Raw genomic sequence first — 23,143 nt, 5'->3', positions numbered from 1 at the left:
CTAACCTACTTAGCAGCAAATAACCTGTTGTGATGCCCACACAAGTGCAATAGTGGCACACAGCCATGGTGGGGAACCAGCTGCTCTTGATTCGGCCAGCTGATCCCCTCAGTGGTACGGGACCCATAGCTGGAGCTAGGAAACAAGTCACAACCATATCCATACATAAGCCCACTCTCCCTTGTCAAGCTACTATCAATTGTGGGCTACAAGAGAGCCTACACCTATTAAATTAATCTGGCTTTACATGAGTACTGGGAAATTGAACCTTGTTCATTAGTTTTCATAGCAAGTGTATTAACCACTGAACAATCTCTCTAGCCCCTGGTTTTGATTGAACAGGCTATATATTTGTCATTATTTAACTAGACAACATGATTTTATATTCATAGCAATATAAATGGCTCATACAGTAGATATTTGACTGATAACATCAATCTGCCTGACCAGATGTTAAAATGACAATGTTATTCCACTTAAGAAAGGGTTATATTTAATAATTCACTGGGAATTCAAACATTTTAGTCAAAGAATATATATTTATATATATTATAATAATATACCAAACCTGTTGGGTTGTGACTTGGGCCATAGTGAACATGCTCAGAACACTTGTTTAATCTACACTTAGACAAAGTCATATAGATGGAACATATTTCATGATAATCTCATGAAATTGTATTGAACACATTGTAAAATGTAGAAGTGGTCACTTAATCTCATGACCCTAGGACTGATTAGGAACTGCAGTACTGTGTTGCATATCCCACAGCCCAGTACAGAGTCAATATTAAAAATGTAATGCACATATTCTATTGAATGTGTATGGATTTCATACCTTAGGAATGCTGAATAATTTTAAAGTGAACATGAAATGTCAAGAATCATCTGTTTTAGAAAACAGTAGTCCCCATTTCAAACATTGGCTTCCTTTGCCTTTTCCAAGGGCCTCGAGCTCACCCAGGAGCTGACAATTAAGAGGTATGCTTCTGGCCCAGAAATGAGGTCATGTAACTCAGCTCTACATTAAGCCTGTGGCCTTAACTGTTCTCCTGGAAATTGCTGCATCCCAAAGTATGGTTGGATAAAAGAACAGAAGGGCTCCAATCTTACACAGATGGGAATTCTTGAAAGGGAATTTTGCTATCCGGTCTTTGCTTTCATAACATTTTTGTGACCCATACAATGTTCCAAGAAATGAGTATTTTTATTAAAAATCTCTCTTAAAGTACATCACTTGTTTTCGGGACTATTTTGATTTCTTTCCCTTTATTAACAAACTAACTGCATTAGAGAAAAATAATTCTTAAAAATTACACCTAATTAAGTGGCTGTTATGAGATCAATAGTTAATGAGACTTCTAAGATGCCCACGAAAGTCCAGGGAACATTCCAGGAAAGGGAGTGAGGAGAATATAAGAGCCACAGCTTGGGTAGATATACGGGAAATATTGTCCTCTACACAGAAACTAACTGGTGCATTCATGACCTCACAGTGATTATGGACACCCCCACTAAGGAGGGCCCTAAAGGGAAATGGGGGATGGGTAGGAGGGGACGTCTGAGGACACTAAGGATACCCAATGGAATATGTGCAATATGTTCATATTTTAAAGTTCCCAGTACAATTTATCTACAGGCTTTTGTTTTTTTGTGGGAGAGAATATAACAGTTTATTTTATACTGGAAGGATGTCAGAAGTGTCTTTAGGTTTTTTCTGAGGAGATTTGTGAATTACCATTGATACTGACTACTGTATCAGGTGGTAAGAGAAGCATTTCAAACCCAGACATGAATAAGGTCAGGTGTTAAACTTTCCCCTTAATATAATGTTGCAGAGAGCAGGTATATGAGTGTGTCTTGACTCTCCACAGGGACTTGTCCCAGAATGATGAAGGGGCTCATCTGCCTCCCACAAAGTGTCTGAATCTCTCAATGCCAGACTGCTGAAGAAACACTACATTCTGCCCATTTTATTTGCATTAACCCCCTGACTGCTTCTGCAAAGAGCAGTGAGCACACACATTTAGGAAAGACTTGTGGGGGATGGGAGAGTCAGATGTGTAGAGAAATAAATCAAAATAAAAGTTATTAATGACATCTATCTTATGTCATATCTATATCAAGATAGATATTTTCACTAAAAGCATCTCCTTCTTGAAAATATATATTTTAGGACTATGTGTTTCAGTGTTTATATGATAGTGGATTATATCAGACTTCTGTTTCCTTCGTTATTCTTTACCATTTTGTACAGTGACTGCCTGTTCCTCTCTACATGTTCCTGTTCTATTATCCATAAAATACTTTTTCCCCTCCTCCATGAGGCTTTCTCAGCTGCTGCTAGTACACAGTATTTTTTCTCTTGTTGTAATTCATAATGATTACCACCAGTCACATCTGTGACAAGTAGAATAATGGCCCTGCAAGAGATGTCCTGCCACCTAATACCAGTAATTTGTAAATGCTAGTTATTACATGTTGAAATTGACTTTACTGATGTGAATACATTTTAACTTTTGAGATGGAGAAATTATTATGGATTAAAAAGAGAGCATTAGATACAACCAGAAAATCAGAAATTTTATTCTGAAGAAAGAGATATAGATAAAGATAGATAGATGATAAATAGATGACAGATGATAGATAGATAGATAGATAGATAGATATATACATAGATAGATAGATGATAGATAGATAGATAGATAGATAGATAGATAGATAGACAGACAGATGATAGATAGGTAGGTAGATAATAGATAGAGATAGATGGATGTACTGATAGATTGTAAATAGACAGACACTGGAAGAATGATGAGAGGAAAACTCACTGTGATCACACAGCAAGACAATGCAGTGAAATGGTTTCTGATTAAGAAACAAGCAGTCCCAAAAGGCACCAGGAAGCAGATTCATTGCAGTAGGCTCCAGAGGAAGTGCAGCTGAATCAGCTGAGTTCAGCCTAGTGATGCTGATATTCAACTCCAGGCCGCAAGTGAGAGACAACATGTTTCTGTGGTTTTGTTACAAGCACATGAAAATTTGTTTTAGCAAACACAGAAAACTAATACACTCTGATTCAGAAATTAGGAATTTGTAGACTTAATACTTCTTTAAAACTATTATTAACAAATCACAGAGATATAGAAAATCATGATTAGGCATGTGCCACATGAGGTCACACAAAAAGACTATGTTTGTGTCACTCCTACCCCAGTTGAAAAAATATATCTGGTCCCCTTTCATCACTAAACATGAATGTTCCCTCCCTTCTTTCTAATATAACAACTCTCCTGTCTTCTGATATTATAAAATATTTTTCCTGGTTTTGAGATTTATCAAAATGGAATTTTAGATTATTTCTACCATAATTTTCTTAATATTTTGCTTGAAAGAAGTCATATATGTGTAAATGTTAATTTATTTTTTTCTGAGTAATAACATTGGAAGAAAATGATAATTTGTTTATCCTGCCTTCTGTTGATGGACAGCTACATTATTTCCAATTAATGTTTAACTTGACTAAAACTACTATGAAGAAATTTGTACTTATCTTTTTGGTAGATGCCTATGAACTGAATTGTTAATCCACATAATATATGTTCAAATGGATTAGACAAAGTCAATTATTTTTTAGTAATTAGTTTTGTACTCAGTGATTACAGTCAAGTTGGTACCATTGTTAGGCACATCCTTGTCCTACCCCCTCCCCCTGGACCCTCCTTGTTGAGGTATATGAGCCATGCATTATACCGTTAGCCCACAGTTATGGGTAGGAGACATGTCTCTGCATATCAGGACCAAATGGGTGGCTCTGACATTCATTCTGCCATCTCTTCTGCAAAATTTCCCTGAGCCATGTTGGGTTCATTTTTGGTTTGCTTTAGTGATGAGGTGTTGGGGGCCTCTGGGTCTCTGGATATCTGATTTGGTAGGAGTTCATTGTACTCTGTGTTGATCTCCTTCAACCTTGTTCTGGTATCCAGTTCACCAAGAAAACAGCACCCTTGCTTGTTTCTCCAATTATTCTTAGTTTCAGCTGGGGCCCTTTTGAGGTATGATGGGGTGGTTCTCTCCTTAGGATCTGTGTCTATCTGAAAAAGAAAAGCAGATTCTCCAAACGGAAAGTAGAGTTAGCACCAGACAAATGGGATAACCCTAATTTTTAATAGAGAAATTAATAGGTATAGACCCTAGGCCCTCTTGTAGCCCATGATTGGTAGTAGCTTGATAATGGAGAGCAGGCTCACGATTGGATATGGTTCTGACTTGTTTCCCAGCTCCAGCTATGGGTCCCATTCCACTGAGGGGATCAGTTAGCCAACTAAACAGCAGTTGGTTTCCCACGATGGTTGTGTGCCACTATTGCACTTGTGTGAGCATCATGACAAGTTATTTGCTGCTAAATAGGTTAGACCATGAGTTTCTTGGACAGATATTGGTCATTTCCCCCAAGTTGCCCATGTAGCACCTTCTGGCACTAGACACACTGACTGTCTGGAGACTGACTCTCTTCCAGTTTCAAGCCATGACATTCCATTTTAGGTGTCAACCACATATGGTGTCTTCAGCAATAGGTTCTTGCCACTAACCTTTAGTGGGTCATCAAATCCTCTAACAGAAATCTGTCTTTCTTTTAGGAAACCTTGTAGGTCTCTCTGATGAAAAGCTCATTGTGGATGATAGCCACATGCTGGTACTGGGAGTTACAGATCAGTGTCCACTAAGAGAAGGAAGTAAAGGATAGCTAATATAAAACAGTTAGAGAGAAGAGAGAAAGAGAGAGAGAGTAGGAGAGAGAGAGAGAGAGAGACTGTAGAAGATTAAGGTCAATCTTCATCATACCCTTTCCAGTGTTTTGTGGCTCCAGTGTTCCCTCTAAGGGCCTGGTGAAGGTTCAACCATTTGGTCTGCCTTTTAGGATGTAGAATTTAATGGTATCATTATCATTGCTGTTTAGGTCTAGATTTGTGTTTACCACCCCCTTCTTACCCTCCCCTACCTCCCCAACCACCCTGCTGTCTAGTCCTCAAGATGCTTGCTGGGTATGTTGGCATCTTAGGTAGGTTCAGGTTAGGTGCTGTAGATGAGTGAGACTATTCAGCAATTATCATTCTGTGATTGGATAAGTTCACTGAGAATGATCTGTTCCAGGTTCAACCATTTTTCCTCAAACTTCACTGTGTCATTTTTTCTTACTGTTGTGTAGAATTACGTTGTGTAGTTATACCACATCTTAGTTATCCATTCTTCTAGTGATGGATATCTGGGTTGATTCCAGTGCTTAGCTGTTACAGATTAAGCCGCTATAAACATGGTTGGCCAAATCTCTCTGGATTGTGGTTTAAAGGTTTCAGGGTACATGCCCAGTAAGAGAATAACTGGGTCTTTTGGAACTCTATAGTCAGCTTTTTCAGGAGTCTCCATATTGCTTTCCAAAATGGTTGTACCATCTTACATTCCCACCAACAGTGAATGAGTGTTCCTACTTCTCCACATCCTCGCCAGCATTTATTTCCATTTGATTTTTTGATGTTTGCTATCCTTACTAAGGTAAGGTAGAATCTCATAGTTGCTTTAATTTGCAATACCTTGATGATTAGGGATGACGAACATTTTCTTAAGTGTGTGCTTTTGCCATTTGAATTTCTTCCTCTGTGAACTGCCTGTTCAGCACTTTGCCCCATTTTGTGAGTGGGATGTTTGACTTTTTATTGTTTAGATTTTTGAATTATTTGTAGATTCTAGAGATTAGGCCTCTGTCAGTTGGATAATCTGCAAATATTTTCTCCCATTCTGTGGGTAATCTATTGGCTTTGTTTATTGTATGCTTGTTTGTAAAGAAACTCTTAAGCTTCATGTGATCCCATTGGTTGAGTGACTGTTTAAGATCATGAGCTACTGGGGTTTTGTTCAGAAGTCTTTTTACATTCCTATATCATGGATTAGGAAGTTACACTATTAACTTTTCTTCCAGTCGTAGTCAAGTTTCTGGTCTTATATTGAGGTCTTTGATCCATTTGGACTTGAGTGTAGTGCATGGCGAAATGTGTGGATCAAGTTTCAAATTCCTGCATATGGTTATTCATTTTATCCAGTACCATTTGTTGAAGATGCTGTCTTTTATCCAGCTTGTATCATTAGGGCCTTAGTCAAATATCAAGTAGCTGTAGTTGCTTGACCCAATGTTCAGGTCCTCAATTCTATTCAGTTGGACTATTCTCCTGTTTTTATGCCACTACCATGCCGTTTTTATTACTATGGCTTTGTAATATAGCTTTAGATCAGGTATGGTGATGCCTCCAGGGGTATTTCTTTGGCTGAGTATACACTTGGATATCCGAGGCCTTCTGCATTTCGATATGTAATTTGAGGTTATTTTTTCTGTCTGTGAAGAACAATGTTGGAATGTTAATTGGAATTGCATTAAATCTGTATATCTGTTAATTCTACCTATCCAGCAGCATTGGAGATCTTTCCATTTTATCAAGTCCTCCTGAATTTCTTTCTTGAGTGTTTTTATGTTTTCATTGTATAGATCTTCCTTGATTCTTGATTCACTTCCTTGATTAATGTTATTCCAAGGTATTTTATTTTTTGTTGCTATTGCAAATGGGATCATGTCCCTTATTTCTATCTCTGTATCTTTGTCACTTGCATATAGAAAAGCTACTGATTTTTGTGAATTGGTTTTGTATCCTGCTACTTTGCTATAGGAGTTAATAACCTTCAGGAGTTTGGGTATGGAGTCTCTAAGGTCTCTTATATATACAATCACATCATCAGTGAATAGAGCTAACTTAACTTCTTCCTCTCCAGTTGTATCCCTTTTATTTCTTTCTTCTGTCTTATTGCTTGAGCTATAACTTCTAGTGCTATATTGAAGAGCAGAGGTGAAAGGTGACAACCCTGTCTTTTTCCTGATCTTAATGGGAATTCCACCAGTCTCTCTCCATTAAATATTATTTGAGCCTTAGGAGCTTTGTGTGTTGCCTTTATTATGTTAAAATATGAACCAACCATGCCAATTCTCTCCCAAGTTTTGATCATGAAGTGATGTTGTTTCTTGTCAAAGGCCTTTTCTGCATCTATCGAAATGATCATGTGGTTTTTATGTTTAACCTTGTTTATTTGGTGTATTACATTGACAAATTTCTGTATGTTGACCCACCCCTGTGTTCCTGGGATGAATCCCATTTGGTCAAGGTGGATAATGCTTTTCATGTGTTGAGAAGATTTTGTTCAGGATCTTTGCATCTAATTTCATCAGGGAAATAGGCTGGTAGTTTTCTTTTCTTGTGGCATCTCTGCCAGGGTTCAGAATTAGGGTAATAATAGCTTCCTAAAAGGAGTTGGGTACCTTTTCCTGTTCTCCAATTGTCTGGCACAGTTTGAGGAAGATTGGTTTGAGTTCTTCCATGAAGGTTTGATAGAATTCAGCTGAGAAGACATCTGGACCTGGACTCTTCTTTTGGGGGAGGTTTTTTTAAATTACTTTTTCAATCTCCATGAGTGTGATGGGTTTATTGAGGAGATTAATCTGCTCTGAGTTTAGCTTTGATAGATGGTATACATCCAGGAATTTATTCATCTCCTCCACATTATCCAGTTTTGTGGAGTAGAGGTTTTTCAAATAAGTTCTGATGATTTTCCCAATTTCACTTATGTGTGTTGTGATCTCTCCGTTTTCATTTCTAATTTTGTTAATTTGAAGTGTCTCTCTTTTTTTTTTTTCTACTTTTGCTTGTTCAAATTGGTGAGGGGTTTGTCAATCCTGTTTATTTTTTCAAAGAACCTGCTCTTTATTTTGTCAATTGTCTTAATTGTTTTCTTAGTTTCCAATTCATTCATTTCTGCTATGATCTTAATTATTTCTTTCCTTCTGGAGCTTTTTGGGTTGGATTTTTCTTGCTTTTCTAGTGCCTTTAGGTGGGTGGTTAGGTTATTGATTTGGGAATCTCTCTGTCTTTGTTATGAGGCATTTCGTGCTATTTATTTTCCTCTGAGGACTGCCTTCATTGTGTCCCATACGTTTTGGTATGATGTGTTATCATTGTCATTCATTTCTAGAAATGTTGCAATTTCAATTTTTATTTTGTCCACTCTCTATTTATTCTTTAAAAGTGTGCTTGCTGTTCAGTTTCCAGGCACCAATGGGATTCTTGGTGGGTCTTTTGTTGTTAATTTCTAGCAATACAGTATTGTGATCTGATATCATGCAGGGAAATATGTCAATCTTCCTAAATATATGGAGGCAGGTTTTGTGACCCAGTATATGGTCTATTTTACAGAATGTTCCATGGGCTGCTGAAAAGAATTTGTAGTGTGTGGATTTGGGATGAAATGTTCTTTAGATGTCTGTTAGGTCTAAGTGATCTATGGTTTTGTTGAGCTCTCTTACTTGGGAAAAATTCAAGAAGTAGAGAGAGGTGGTATGCTGTGTTGGAGAACGTAGAAGTTAAGGACTCAGAAGAACATAATTTCAATTATCTCATGAGTCATTTTTGATTGGGTTATTTTGATGCCTTTGAAAGTGAGGATAATCCTATGTTATGAGCAACGTGATATTACTAATGTTTTCTGCTTTAACCATGTTACATTTTTTCATCTGAATATTAGTCCAAGGTAGATTCATTTTTTATATATATATTTTTTGTTCATTTGTACTTATTTGAGAGTGACAGAGAGAGAGAGAAAGAGGCAGAGAGAGAGAGAGAGGGTGAGATTGGGCACACCAGGGCCTCCAGCCACTGCAAACCGAACTTAAGATGCATGCACCCCCTTGTGCATCTGGCTAACATGGGTCCTGGAGAATCGAGCCTCGAACTGGGGTCCTCAGGCTTCACAGGCAAGTGCATAGCTACTAAGCCATCTCTCGAGCCCAGATTCATTTTTTTAAATTTTTATTTGCATTTTCCATGATTATAAAAAAAAAAATTCCATGGTAATTCCCTCCCTCCCCACCCCCTATACTTGCCCCTTTGAAATTCCTTTCTCCATCATATTACCTCCCCATCACAATCAATGTACTTACATATATACAATATCAACCTATTAAGTACTCTCCTCCCTTCCTTTCTCTTCCTTTATGTCTCCTTTTTAACTTACTGGCCTCTGCTACTAAGTATTTTCATTCTCATGCAGAAGCCCAATCATCTGTAGCTAGTATCCACATATGAGAGAGAACATTTGGCGCTTGGCTTTCTGGGCCTGGGTTACCTCACTTAGTATAATCCTTTCCAGGTCCATCCATTTTTCTGCAAATTTCATAACTTCATTTTTCTTTACCACTGAGTAGAACTCCATTGTATAAATGTGCCACATCTTCATTATCCACTCATCAGTTGAGGAACATTTAGGCTTGTTCCATTTCCCAGCTATTATAAATTGAGCAGCAATAAACATGGATGAGTACGTATTTCTAAGGAAATGAGATGAGTCCTTTGGATATATGCCTAGGAGTGCTATAGCTGGGTCATATGGTAGATCAATCTTTAGCTGTTTTAGGAACCTCCACACTGATTTCCACAATGGCTGGACCAGATTGCATTCCCACCAGCAATGTAGAAGTGTTCCTTTTTTTCCACATCCCCACCAACATTTATGAACATTTTTTTGCATGATGGTGGCCAATCTGACAGGAGTGAGATGGAATCTCAATGTAGTTTTAATCTGCATTTCCCTGATGGCTAGTGACATGGAACATTTTTTTAGATGCTTATATGCCATTTGTATTCCTTCCTTTGAGAATGTTCTATTTAGCTCGATAGCCCATTTTTTGATTGGCTTGTTTGATTCCTTATTATTTAACTCTTTGAGTTCTTTGTATATCCTAGATATTAATACTCTATCAGATATATAGCTGGCAAAGATTTTTTCCCATTCTGTAGGTTGCCTCTTTGCTTTTTTCACTGTGTCCTTTGCAGAGCAAAATCTTTGTAATTTCATGAGGTCCCAGTGATTAATCTGTGGTTTTATTGCCTGAGCAATTGGGGTTGTATTCAGAAAGTCTTTGCCTAGACCAACATGTTGAAGGGTTTCCCCTACTTTTTCCTCTAGAAGTTTCAGAGTTTCAGGTCTGATGTTAAGGTCTTTAATCCATTTGGACTTAATTCTTGTGGATGGAGAGAGAGAAGAATCTATTTTCATCCTTCTACAGATATATATCATTTTCCCAACACCATTTGCTGAAGAGGTGGTCTTTTCTCCAATGAGTATTTTTGGCATTTTTATCGAATATCAGATAGGTATATCTACTTGGGCTTACATCTGAGTCCTCTATTCTGTTCCACTGATCTACATGTCTGTTTTTGTGTCAGTACCACTCTGTTTTTGTTACTGTGGCTCTGTAGTATAGGTTAAAATCAGGTATGGTGATACCACCAGCATTATTTTTGTTGCTCAGTAATATTTTAGATATTTGAGGTTTTTTTTTGTGATTCCCAATGAATTTTTGGATTGTTTTTTCTATTTCCATGAAGAATGCTTTTGGAATTTTGATAGGGATTGCATTAATTGTATAGATTGCTTTTGGTAAGATTGCCATTTTCACAATATTGATTCTTCCAATCCAGGAACAGGTGTGTTTTTCCACTTTCTAGTGTCTTCTACAATTTCTCACTTGAGTGTTTTATAGTTCTCATTGTAGAGATTCTTTACTTCCTTGGTTAGGTTTATTCCAAGGTACTTTATTTATTTATTAATTTTTTTTTTGATGCAATTGTGAATGGGAGTGATTCTCTGATTTCATCCTCTGTGTGTTTGTTGTTAGCATATATGAAGGCTACTGATTTCTGTGTATTTATTTTGTATCCTGGTACATGGCTGTAGGTTTTGATCAGCTCTAACAGTTTGATAGTAGAGTTTTTACCATCCTTTATGTATAGAATCATGACATCTGCAAATAATGATAACTTGATCTCTTCCTTTCCAATTTGTATCCCTTTTATGTGTGTCTCTTGCCTTATTGCTATGGCTAAGACTTCCAGAACTATATTAAATAAAAGTGGGGACAGGGGACACCCTTGTATTATTCCTGATTTTAGTGGAAAAGCTTCCAGTTTTTCCCCATTTAGTAATATGTTGGCTGTAGCCTTGTCATAAATAGCTTTTATTATATTGAAATATGTTCCTTCTATTCCCAGTCTCTGTAGGAATTTTATCATGAAGGGATGTTGGATTTTGTCAAATGCTGTCTCTGTGTCCAATGAGATGATCATGTGATTTTTGTCCTTCAGTCCATTTATATAATGTATTACATTTATAGATTTGTGTATATTGAACCATCCCTGCATCTCTGGGATAAAGCCTACTTGGTCAGGGTGAATGATCTTTTTGATATACTCTTGTATTCTGCTTGCCAATATTTTATTGAGAATTTTTGCATCTATGTTCATGAGGGAGATTGGTGTGTAATTTTCTTTTTTTGTTCTATCTTTGCCTGGCTTTGGTATCAGAGTGATGCTGGCCTCATAGAAGGAGTTTGGTAGAATTCCTTCTTTTTCTATTTCCTGGAAAAGCTTAAGAAGCAATGGTGTTAGCTCTTCTTAATGGTCTTAATTCAGCAGTGAATCCATCTGGGCCTGGGCTTTTTTTAGTTGGGAGATTATTGATAACTGTTCAGATCTCCATGTTTGTTATAGGTCTATTTAAGTGATTAATCTCATTTTGATTTAATTTAGGTAGGTCATATAAATCAAGAAAATCATCCATTTCTTTCAGATTTTCATACTTTGTGGAGTATATGCTTTTATAGTATATCCCTATAATTTTTTGAATTTCTCTGGAATCTGTTGTGATGTTACCTTGTTCATCTCTGATTTTATTAATTTGTGTCTCTTCTCTCTTTCTTTTGGTCAGATTTGCTAAGGGTTTATCAATCTTGTTTTTCCTTTCAAAGAACCAACTCTTTGTTTCATTATTTCTTTGGATTGTTTTTTTTTGTTTCTATGTCATTAATTTCTGCTCTAATCTTTATTATTTCTTCCTGCCTACTGGTGTTTGGTTTGCCTTTTTCTTCTTTTTCCAAGGCTTTAAGGTGAAGCATTAGGTTGTTTACTTGTGACCTTTCTAATTTCTTTTTTTTTTTAATTAATTAATTCATTTATTTGAGAGCGACAGACAGACAGAGACAGAGAGAGAGAGAGTGGATGTGCCAGGGCCTCCAGCCACTGCAAACGAACTCCAGACATGTGCACCCCCTTGTGAATCTGGCTAACGTGGGTCCCTGGGAGTTGAGCCTCGAACTGGGGTCCTTAGGCTTCACAGGCAAGCGCTTAACCGCTAAGCCATCTCTCCAGCCCCTCTAATTTCTTAATATAGGCACTTAAGGCTATAAATTTACCTCTTAGAACTGCCCTAAACCTAGAACTAAACTAAAAATCCCATCTTGGTGTAGATGCTTCCAGGTGTGGTTAACAGTCACTGTGCTCCAGGCCCTTCACACATATCTGCACATTCAGTTAGTTCAGTAGTACTAAGAACAGGCACCAATCCTATTGTTCAGGTGGGGACATTTAATCACCAATAATTTAAGGAACTTGCCTGTAGCCCCAAAGCTAAAGAGATACAATGCTAAGATTTAAGAATAGATTGGTTTACAAAATCCAGACTTGTTCGAGGAAAGTGTATGAACTTAAAAAAAAAAAATAGTCCATTAAACAATTATCACTCAACAGCACACTAACTCTCTTTGAAAGTAATCTCATGTAGGTTGAATTTTTTAAATCAGGTTATAACAATACTTCATTCAAGATCCTTATTCTCTAATGTTCTTGGTCCTATTGAAACATTTCAGTATATACATATATTTTGCTTTTTAGATTCAGTGCCTTAGTAAATAGAATGGAAAGTCTCTATTCTTTGAAAGTGTGACCCTGTGTTGATAATATATAAAGTAAACTTATAAAGTTTTAATGATTGCTATTTCCTTGTTTTAATATGTCTTTTTTCCACCAAGAGATTTTCTGTGGCCAATGAAAACTGTAAAGACAGTCATAGCTAATGTTTAGCACACAAAGGTGGCAGCATTTTGTGAAATAAACCTTGAGTCCCATAGTCTGCTGTTCTCCTTGAAGTACATACAAGAATGATAAATACTATGGTTTCAGTGAAAAAGCAGACAAATGTGATGCTGATCTTCTCTTTGGAAGCCTTGATTGAGGCCATTTCAAAATAACAGCATGTGACATCTAGAAACAAATGATTTTCCAGGCTAGCACGAAGGAAACAGAAATGTCTTCCAAAGCTACTAAAGAACCATGGTATCTATGACAAGGCTTTGCCTTTTTAAAAAAAAAAAAATAAAAACCATGCCTTATTTAGTAAAACCTTGTGACTATGGGCTGGACAGTAAGGCTTTTGCTTTTAAAGCCTTAGGAAATATGGCTGGATCCTTTGTGATTCTCTTCAAAAAATCCAAGGGTGGCTCTATTGTGCAGAAACATACTCTGGAGGAGGATTGTTTAAATCTCTGCACAGCTGAATACTGCAGTCATTGAGCTTGTGTTTTAGACTGTGTCTGGGGTGAGATACAAGAAATATAGATAGCAGGAAGGGGGTATGCACATTGGATAACTGACAAATGTGCTTAAATGAAATGAGCATGCCTCCACAGCTCTTGCTCGTCTCCAAACTTGTGTCCTGTTTTGAAGCCAAGAACAATAACTTGGCTAAACAATGAGTTACATTGAATTAAATCATATTTAGATAAAATAGCTGTCTCTCTAGGAAAATGTCTCTATATTTCTTTGTTCATAAAGTCTGGCACATTAAATTCAAGATTATGGAGTATACAATTTAATATATAGTTTTTTCTTTTTTCTGGGCTCAAGTAAAAATGGATTGAGGAAGGCATCAAGTGAGAGAAGATCAAATATTTGGGCTGCAGGGAGAGCTGTTTTATCTTAGCCTGCCTTAGTAAAAGCTGTGGGTGGTCTTCCATCATTCTGAAAGCATCTAGAGATAGAGAATTTCTGGCAGCATATAGCTGTTTTTTACTTTGCTATTTGTGTTGTTTCCTTCTTCTCATTCAAAATTTTGTTAGGTGCCATACACACATAATCCTGCTGGAGATGGTGTGTATGCCACAGTAATCTGTGTCAAAAGCTTGTCCTGGCTGATTTCTGATCAGAGAGTAATTGCAGCTCCTTTCTATTGGAGAACATAGTGCAGAAATAGTTAATTAGTTGAATTTTCCTGGCCCTTTACTGTATATTTTGAAGGCCAATGTAAGCATGCAAATACTTTTATTTTACTTTACACATCTAATATGATAATAAAATAATGTTTCCTAAAGTTTACATTAGCAGATAAATCTTTCCAAACAACCTATATATCATTATCCTACACTTTCTCAGATATTTTTTTATTGGCATATCAATTTATTGGGAACAGTCCAGCCACTTTGCTTTCACCTTCAAAGGTTTGCATTCTTATATGCTGACTGGGACATTTAGGATTGGCTCCTTGCTTCTGCTTAGAACATCATACCCAAATTCTTTTTATTATTTCTAAAACCTGGTTATTCTTTGATTCTTCAATGCCCAAGTTTCTATGTCAAGCTCTCTGTAGTCCATGAAAAATGCTTATCTCTTTATTAACTCACATGTCTCTTTAGGATGCAATTCACCTAACATTTCCTGAGCAGCAACTTTTCTTGGCCCCTGATAAAGGGCAGCTGCCCTTGTCTTTATAGTTTTGCTCTCTTTACTGTATGTATTTGTTGTTGTGACTTTTAGTTTATTATTGAGAATGAAGCAGCTAATATTTATGAAAAGAATAAAATAAAGGCAAGCTTCAACCTTCCTTCTCTAGCACTCCTGAGTCATCTTGATCCCCAGTACATATGCACCTTCAGTCTGGACTGCCTGCTTTGAGAAGAGAGGCCACTGTTTTCATCTTTTCACCAGTACCCTAGCTCATATGCCATCTGGTCAATGATTGAATGAATATATTCTTTAAAAAGTAGTTGTATTTTGCATAAAGCTTAGAGCATTTCATATAAACATAGAATTTTATGTTATATAGAAGCCTATGATCTGAGATGTCAGAGAACTTCATGAGAATAAAATGGACAGACTTCACTCAGCTTATGGGATCTCTCACTCTTCTTGCTACAAAGTCTATTGACTAAAGGACACCACTGTAAGCCCAACATGTATGCAAAGGAGTAGTATTTAAATCATGCAATAAAGAAATAGGAATTTTGTGAATCTTTGTATTTTTGATTCCAATGGGTCACTTTGGGGGGTAGGAGTAGATAATGGGGTCTATCCTGTTCTTTCTTTTCCTCCCTCCCTCCCTCCCTCCTTCCCTCCCTCCCTCCCTTTTTTTCCTTCCCTCCTTCCTTCCTTCCTTTCTTCTCTCTTGTTTCTTCTTCTTTTTTTTTTTTCTTTTTGGAAGTTCGAAATATGTGAGTGTTGTTGTGGTGTGTGTGTGTGTGGTTTATGCACACGTATGTGCCAATGTAGCCCCCTTTGTATGCATGCGCAGCACAGCATGGGCTTGCCCACAGCTGTCAGAGGAAGATCATTGTGTATCGCCTCCATCACTCACCCACTTGTTATTTCCATATGACAGAGTATCTTACTGATTCAGAACCTTATTACTTGCGAGCCCTGGCAAGTCTCTAGTCAACTTCCTATAGGTACAGGGTCACAGATATGTGTTGCTATGCTTCGTCATTTATGTGGGTTCTGGAGATTTGAGCTCCGGTGGTCTGAGATGCCCTCAAGCCCTCACGCTTGTGCAAGAAGCATACTTAACCAATGACACCAGCATCTACCTTGTACTTTTTTTCCTGAGGTTTTTTTTTTTCTTCACATGAAAGCACCATGTCCATTCCTCATAGATATCAATGAACATACTTTAGTCTTAAGATTATTACCTCCCCATCTTTAAATTTCTGTCCCAGCATCTAAGGATTTTAATATTTATGTCTTATAATAAATATTTCCTTCTGGTCATATTTTCTGAGAAAAAATCCAAAATTGCTTTTATATTGCATTCTCTTAAAATAGTATCATGACATGAGCAGAAATTTTCTGTGCAATTAATTGTAATGAGCAAAATATTATATATAACAAGAATATAATCATTTATAGAAATTCCCTATTGTAATTATATCACCTCTTTTGTCTTTGTTTCTGTGTCCCTATTTTCCTGTCACCTTATTCCCCATACTTGTGAAGACCTTGCTTGATAGCAATTTCTCTAGAGGTGTCAAAAGCTCTAGAAAGCAGGAGTCAGGTGAATTGCTTGGTCCTTCACAAGTTTATCTCCTGTTTTCATGTCTCAAGTGGACACTCAGAAACTGATCCCTTTTTGACCTAGGAACATGAATACTGATTGCTTAGCACATCCAGTTCATCCTCCCACAGTTTACCAATAGATTCACCTTTGTGTCTACTTTCCAGAAGTTATTCTTGCTAGTTCAGAGTCCCTCAAAACATCTGGGAATTCAATATCGTTGCTGTCCTGAGAGAACTTGGCCATCAGTTCCTAAGCAAGGAATCAAAACTGGCATCTGTCATCTTTAAAATCTTCTTTTCTGTCTCTCATGTGAACTTAGAAGAAGGAAGATCAGGATTCTAGATGTTCTGTTTAATTAAAACTTAAAATGAAAGAGGAATATGTTTTTGGAAGAGGAACCAAAAGGCTTTGCTCAGTGGTTAGTTTACTTTATCTTGAAATGTATAGTTGTATTGTTATAACTGTATTTCTAAGAGGGATTTTTAGAAAGATCTCTAATTTCTACCAATGAAATTCACAGTAAAAAAAAAACAAAAAGGTCATATGAACCTTAAGCACATTCTACACTGATATAAACCAATGTTTGTGCTAGGTAATGCTTGTAGAAGGAATTATTTTCAGGAAAGAAGTTAAAGGAAAATAAGGAAATTCCAACAGCTCAGGACCTGTCCTGATCTAAACAATCAAGGATATTTAATAACGCAGCCTGTTTACATTATACTTAAATCTTATTTGAGGTATGGGCAGTTAGGAAAGGGCAAGCATAATCTTGTAATAAAGAGGAATACTATGTACAAAGGCCCTGAGGCAGAGGGGAGCAAAGGACAAAAATACAAGGCAAATAAAAATAATCTTGACTGTGGTTTCTAGTTAGATAATCTCAAACCATATCATACTGGGCCTAGAAAGTTAGGATAGCATTTTAGATTTTGTCCCAAAAATGATAGAAACCGATACAAGGCCATGAAGAAGAGGAAGCTTAGAAGTGCAGTGACCCATGTAACTTACCATCTAAAGCATGAATATTTTGAGAATGAAAGAAACACTTGATAATAGTGCTTGGAAATCAAGCATACACTGGGTCTGTCTGGGGCAAACTAGAGTGAGAATCAGTCTTCATTAAGGTTCCTGGATGTATGCTTATCTCTCTTATACAATGCCTGGGAAATACATCATGCATCACAGTTGTGTTTCTCTGGCCAGCCTCACTGAGTGGAACTGTGTTTCTGGGTCCTACTTTTATCAGTGTGGCATTTTAATTCCTCTCAGTAGTCATGTTCATCCCCTAAAGAGCATAGAAAAGGGAAACATTTGATCTTCTGTGTGAAATATATCTGATCCAGCTTTCATGAAGTGTGGGCCTGCTGGGATGAGGTAGTGAGGGCTACATCACTAAGTCATCATGGAATCTGACTGCTGTCTACATGTCTGCACTATGGAATCTGGACTCTCCCTAACTAGCAAAAAAAAAAAAAAAAAATTCAACAGACTGAAGCATTCCTTTCACTTTTTTTGATACAGGTCAGACTTATAGTTAGGATAGGAGCGTGCTAGCTTTCCAACAATTAAGGAGTGCTACTCTGTTTAGGAAAGGAGGAGGGTGTTTTGTTCTGCTCAATGACTAAGAACTGCCCTTGCCTCTTCCACTCAGAACCTTTTTTCAGTTGCTCATCATCATTCACTGATGATGTCTTTGAGTGGGGTTGTAGACTATTATTAGGACCTAGTACTATTAGGCACTGAATGAAAATTAAATGAAGGAAGTATTTAAAACTCCTAGAACTGTTACTCTATGGGTGAGCCCACAGATAGCTATTTGGGGCTGTTAATTTGGAACAAATGTGGCTGTAACAACCTGCCTTCTGGTCTCTGTTTACATTGGGAGTTAGGGAACCTAGATTTAGTTGCTTTAAGTCTCAGCTCCTTATCTACTGGGTTTTCCTAAGGGGACAGGTGAAGTTCAGTTTCTAACCCAGTGTCAAAGCATTGAGCCTCAAGGAGTAGATGGATCCTAGAGCCTCTTCTACTTAACATTCTTTTGAGATAAGACATTCAAGAGAGGACATTATCCTGTCAGAAGCACTGTCTAGGAAGTAAAAGGCATCCCAGGATTGGTGAAATATGCAATGTGCATTCCACTTATAGCTCAGTGTAGTTTTTTTTTTTTCCCTCCCAATTAGAATGTTAGCTAGCTGAACAGAATAGCAGGATGGGAAAAAATTAAAATTGTTACAAGAGCTAATATTCATATCTGCATTCTCTTACTTGAGTGTCTAGCCTAATGTGAAAGGCTCTGTAAATATATATTCAATAGATAAGTTATAGCAAATCATGGGGATTTAAATATGATTACTGAGTAACCCTTACGTATGCTTTAACTGACATACTCCTTGGAATTGATTTTTAGTCCAGAAATTCTTTACACATTACAGTTACTAAGTAAATGGGCACCCATCCTAGGTACTTTAACCAATGTTTACAGTGCATTAAAAGGATCCTCATAAATGCTACCAAGTTTTATTCTTGAGCACATGAATAAGATTCTATAAAAATGAGATTCTTAATGACATAGTTACCTCAGCATTAATAATGCCTTTGATATTATTTATCATGCTGGTAGGAATGAAATATAATGGACAGACATTAGATTACCTGTGCTGTTATCACTATAACAATATGATGACCACAGCATACATAGAATCTTATTTTGCTGAGGTTTATATTTTGGGGAAAACTATTTTAGTGCTAGTTTGAGTTATTGTCAATACTGAAGGTAGTTTCTGTTCTAAAGAAAAGTCCATTTGAACATGTGAAACTTGAATAGGTATATTATGCTGGAAAGTTTCCTTTGGAGAACTTTCGAATAGTGGGAAGTATAGTAATTTTCCACCATCAGGCCCTATAATAATGTGATCAGGACAAAAGAAGTATGTGTTATTTTAATGCTCTTTTGCCTTAGATTTTTTCAGGAACCAGGAACTTGGAGACTTATGCTGCCTTTGTGAGACCACAGAATTTTCTCACTCTATATTCTCTCAGCCAAGTCCCTTCTCAATCACTTGAGCATGTCCTCAGAAACAAGGCAAGTAGTTGCACAGATACTGTGTCAATGATGATATCATTATTAAAGTCTGAGACAGCTCCACTTTACCCTTTGGCTTAAATGAGGAACTAGTAATTGTGACTTCTCTTTTGTCATCAGATTATTAAATCAGTCATTTTCTATAGCTGTGCCAAATAATTATATCACTATTACTCAGGCTGGATCTATATTGCACAAAGGAATGTTTCTCAGGTCATTCATTTTTAAACAATTAATAATTAATTGTATGTCTAATAATTGTGCAGTGTGGTATAGTGTATGTGGGGCATGCATGTGTATGTGAAGGCTAGAGGACAGCTATGATTTCCCTTCTCTATTTCTCATTCACATAATTCCTTGAAATGGGATCTCTCCCTTAACTCAAAGCTGCTATTTCATTCCAATTATACAATCAAGTCTTTGCTGATGCAGAGTTTTGGGGTTCAGGGAGGCTTTTGGTTCTGTTCTTTAACAAAGTGATAAATATATACTCAAAAAGGGTAAAATATGAATTATTTAGTTTATTTAGGAAGAAATAAAAAATGTGGGGTTTATTTAAGGGAAACTGGGATCTGGGAAGGGAGACTTGAAAGCATAAGCATATAGGAAGAAGGAAACAAAAAAAAATACTCTTATGTGGAAAACACTGAAAAGTTTATAAGAAAAGTTGTGTTTTTTAGGGAAAGAGTAGAGTACAGCCATAATCATGTGGAGGGAAGTATATAAAGCCCATTTAAGAGAAACTGAGGCTTTCAAGAAAGGACTAGAATAGAGCTACAAGAATATTGGAGGTAGAATTGTGGAGCATGTGTAAGGAGATTTAGAATGTACACACCTGGCATCTGCCATATGTTGTCCTATGGAGGGAAGTTAACAGGGCAAATAGTGAGGCTGAAGGAAGAATAAGAGGAAAAATACCAAGCAAAGACCAAGAAATTCAGAGGAGAAATGAAGAGAGTTAAATTCGTGCTTATAGTGAATTTAAGGAAATTACATAGGTAGTAGGCGTGAAGTTAGTGAGAACGCCTATGTGGTAGATCTAGAGTGTAAGGGAAATATGCACATCAAAGGTTTAGATACCAGAGGAAAATAATGCATGTAATCAAAGTGAGAAGATACTTCAAACTATAATGCAGATGTATGCAATATGTTTTCTTAGACCAAGAAACTGTATTATGTTCTCTCCAACTGGGATCCATCCAGTCTTGGTGATGGGAAAGCCAGACTCACATGTATCCTTGTGTCTGGAGAGAAGAGAGGCAGCAAAGCAAAGCAGAGCCACAAAAGCAAGGCAAGCTGAACAGAGTAGGGCAGAGCTAGTGACAGGAATAATACAGCAGCCTTTATAGGCAAGGGGAAGATCAGATTACTTTGATTTGTAGATTTGGAGGGTGGACCCCACAGCCAGCCCACCTGAGCCAGCCCATTTCAGTTGACTATTTATGTGGCACACTAGACTCTTAACAGAAGGGGATGCTGTATATCAGTTTTGATCAGACATACAGTTCATTTCTGCCAAGAATCTAAATAATTCTTTCATTTTTTCCTTTTATTTTCTCTCTCTTTTGTTGAATGTGTGTATGTAGTGTGTTGTGTTTTGTGTGAACAAGCATGTGCATGTACATGGGTTGAGATGCCAGAGGTTGATTTTGAGTGTTTTGTTCAATTCTCCTACAATTTATTTACTGATGCAAGGTCTCTCATTGAATTTAGGGATCATCAGTTTGGTTAGTCTAGCTAGGCAATTTGTCCTGGGGACCCTGTGTCTCTACCTCCTGGGTATAGGAATCACTGTTGGGCTGCCACTCTTACACTGTGTTCATATGGGTGTTGGGATCTGAACTACACTCCTGTGCATCTCAGCCACTGCTTTATCTATTGAGCCCTTATCTCCTTTGCCCATTGGTCAATAATTCTTCATGTAAACATAAAAATATTAAATATATTAATTGGAAATATAGGTTGGACAGTTGCATCTCCCTTCTTGTAGTCACTTGTATAAGGAACTGTTCTTTGCTACCTTAAGATTGGTGTTTGTGGTAGTTTGAATAGTAGGCGCCCAATACATTCAGTATTTTATTACAGATGGTAATTTAGATCTGCAGCCACCTGGCTGAAGAAGGTGTCACTGGGACTCTAAGGTGTAGTGGTGGGTTTGAAATTCCAATCTAAAGATACACAAAGTGCCTAATTCCACCCAGAGTTCTGAATTGTCCTGGATAGCTTTTGGCTTGGGTTGTGTTTCTCTTTGCTTGGACCTGTGAAAGCAGGCCAACTTCTTCTTCATTATGAAACTTCCTCTAGATGTGTAAGCTTCAATAAATATCTCTTCCTTCATAACTCTGCCTGGTTTAGAAGTTCATCTCAGTGAACCTGAAGCTTTCTGCTACAGTGTCTTTCCTTCATCTTAGTGACAGGTGACTTGTGCACCCAGTGTAATAACATTTCAAGGATGCTCTGAAGCACTTTCTGTATATCACCAGATGAATCTCACAGCAGTCCAGTAGTGCTGCCATCCAGAGAGGTTGTGTGTGTGTGTGTGTGTGTGTGTGTGTGTGTGTGTATGTGTGTGTGTGTATGTAAAGATAGATACATAGATATTATTTCTTCGTGTGTATATATAGTTATATGTGCAATAAATTGACAGACCTGGGATTCAGATTCTAGGGTTTGAACCCCTGAGACCATAAACTTGGTCATAACTCATTGCTTTACTCTATATATTTTATTGGGCATACATATTTGTTCAAGAGATACTAAATGAGCATCTATTCTGCTGCCAAATCTATATCCATCTCCAAAGGTTTTACAGAAACCTTACATAATCACAATTTCATACTTTAAGTGAGAATCAAACATTGAAAGTACTGGAACACTAAGAGGAATTTATGTCTTTCCTAACTTTGGAAAGACACTTGCTTTTCTTTTATACATTCTAATCTTGATATCTGCCTATATCAGCCTGAATATCTAGTATGTCATGAGCTGATCTTTTGCCTTTAATAGAATGTCTCCACCCTTTTGTTCTGTCTTCATGAAGCAAGCTGTTTTACTTTATGGCACTGCCTTATAAATGTGGCAGCTCCATGTCCAAGATGATTGTTGATGCATTGCAACTACAAGGTTCAAGTTTGGGACTAGAGGGTTTAGTCTAAAGATCTATTAACAAGTCTCTTGTTATTGTTTTATCTCTTCTCATGGTTTTACCTTTCAAGATAATATTCTAAATTTAATTATTTCTTCTATGTAAACATACACTATATATATAAACATTTCTATATAATATATCTATATATATACGAATTTATTTGTATGTGAATATATAAATTTATATATATATATATATATATATATATATATATATATATATATATAAAACTCTTCTATATAAACATGCACTTTAAAATTATGGATAATATATCTGAGAATGTCTTAAGATTATGTGTAAACAATTTCATGGGTATGGTCTTAAATTTAAAAAATGAAAAAGTAAGAGAATGTGTCTTATTACCTCAATTCCTAAGTCTGTTCTATAATAATTATTAATCCAAACTTAACACTACTACTAATAATAGTTATAAGATTGGAAGGTGTTTCATACTTACTCTCATTCCATATACTTACCTGTGTTAATTAAATTGATTTCCATAGGAATGTTCATCAGAAGGCACTAAAGGGAATTTGTACACAAAAGGATATTAAGACTCAGGAAGGTTAGTTTATGTGTGGTTTGACTGCACTGCCTGACTTTATAATCAACATGTTGTTTTGGTGCCACTGAAATATATTAAGGCAGACATTCTGAAGTAG

General features: G+C 36.8%; 1 protein-coding gene across 3 annotated transcripts in view; it reads left to right on the top strand.

The window, feature by feature from the left end:
• Positions 1–23,143, top strand: part of Sema3c (semaphorin 3C) — a 180,387-nt gene that overhangs the window by 56,398 nt on the left and 100,846 nt on the right. The window contains exon 2 of one of the 3 annotated variants that reach the window (XM_045160299.1): positions 22,985–23,046. The exons of the other annotated variants lie outside the window; for them this stretch is intronic. The gene's annotated coding sequence lies outside the window, so the exon portion shown is untranslated. The remainder of the gene's footprint in view (positions 1–22,984; positions 23,047–23,143) is intronic. 3 annotated transcript variants of the gene reach the window in all.

The sequence above is a fragment of the Jaculus jaculus genome, chromosome 10, assembly GCF_020740685.1.
Source record: "Jaculus jaculus isolate mJacJac1 chromosome 10, mJacJac1.mat.Y.cur, whole genome shotgun sequence".
Classification (NCBI taxonomy): domain Eukaryota; kingdom Metazoa; phylum Chordata; class Mammalia; order Rodentia; family Dipodidae; genus Jaculus; species Jaculus jaculus.
Note: the sequence above shows the minus strand (reverse complement) of the source record. Positions and strands in the feature narration are given on the sequence as shown.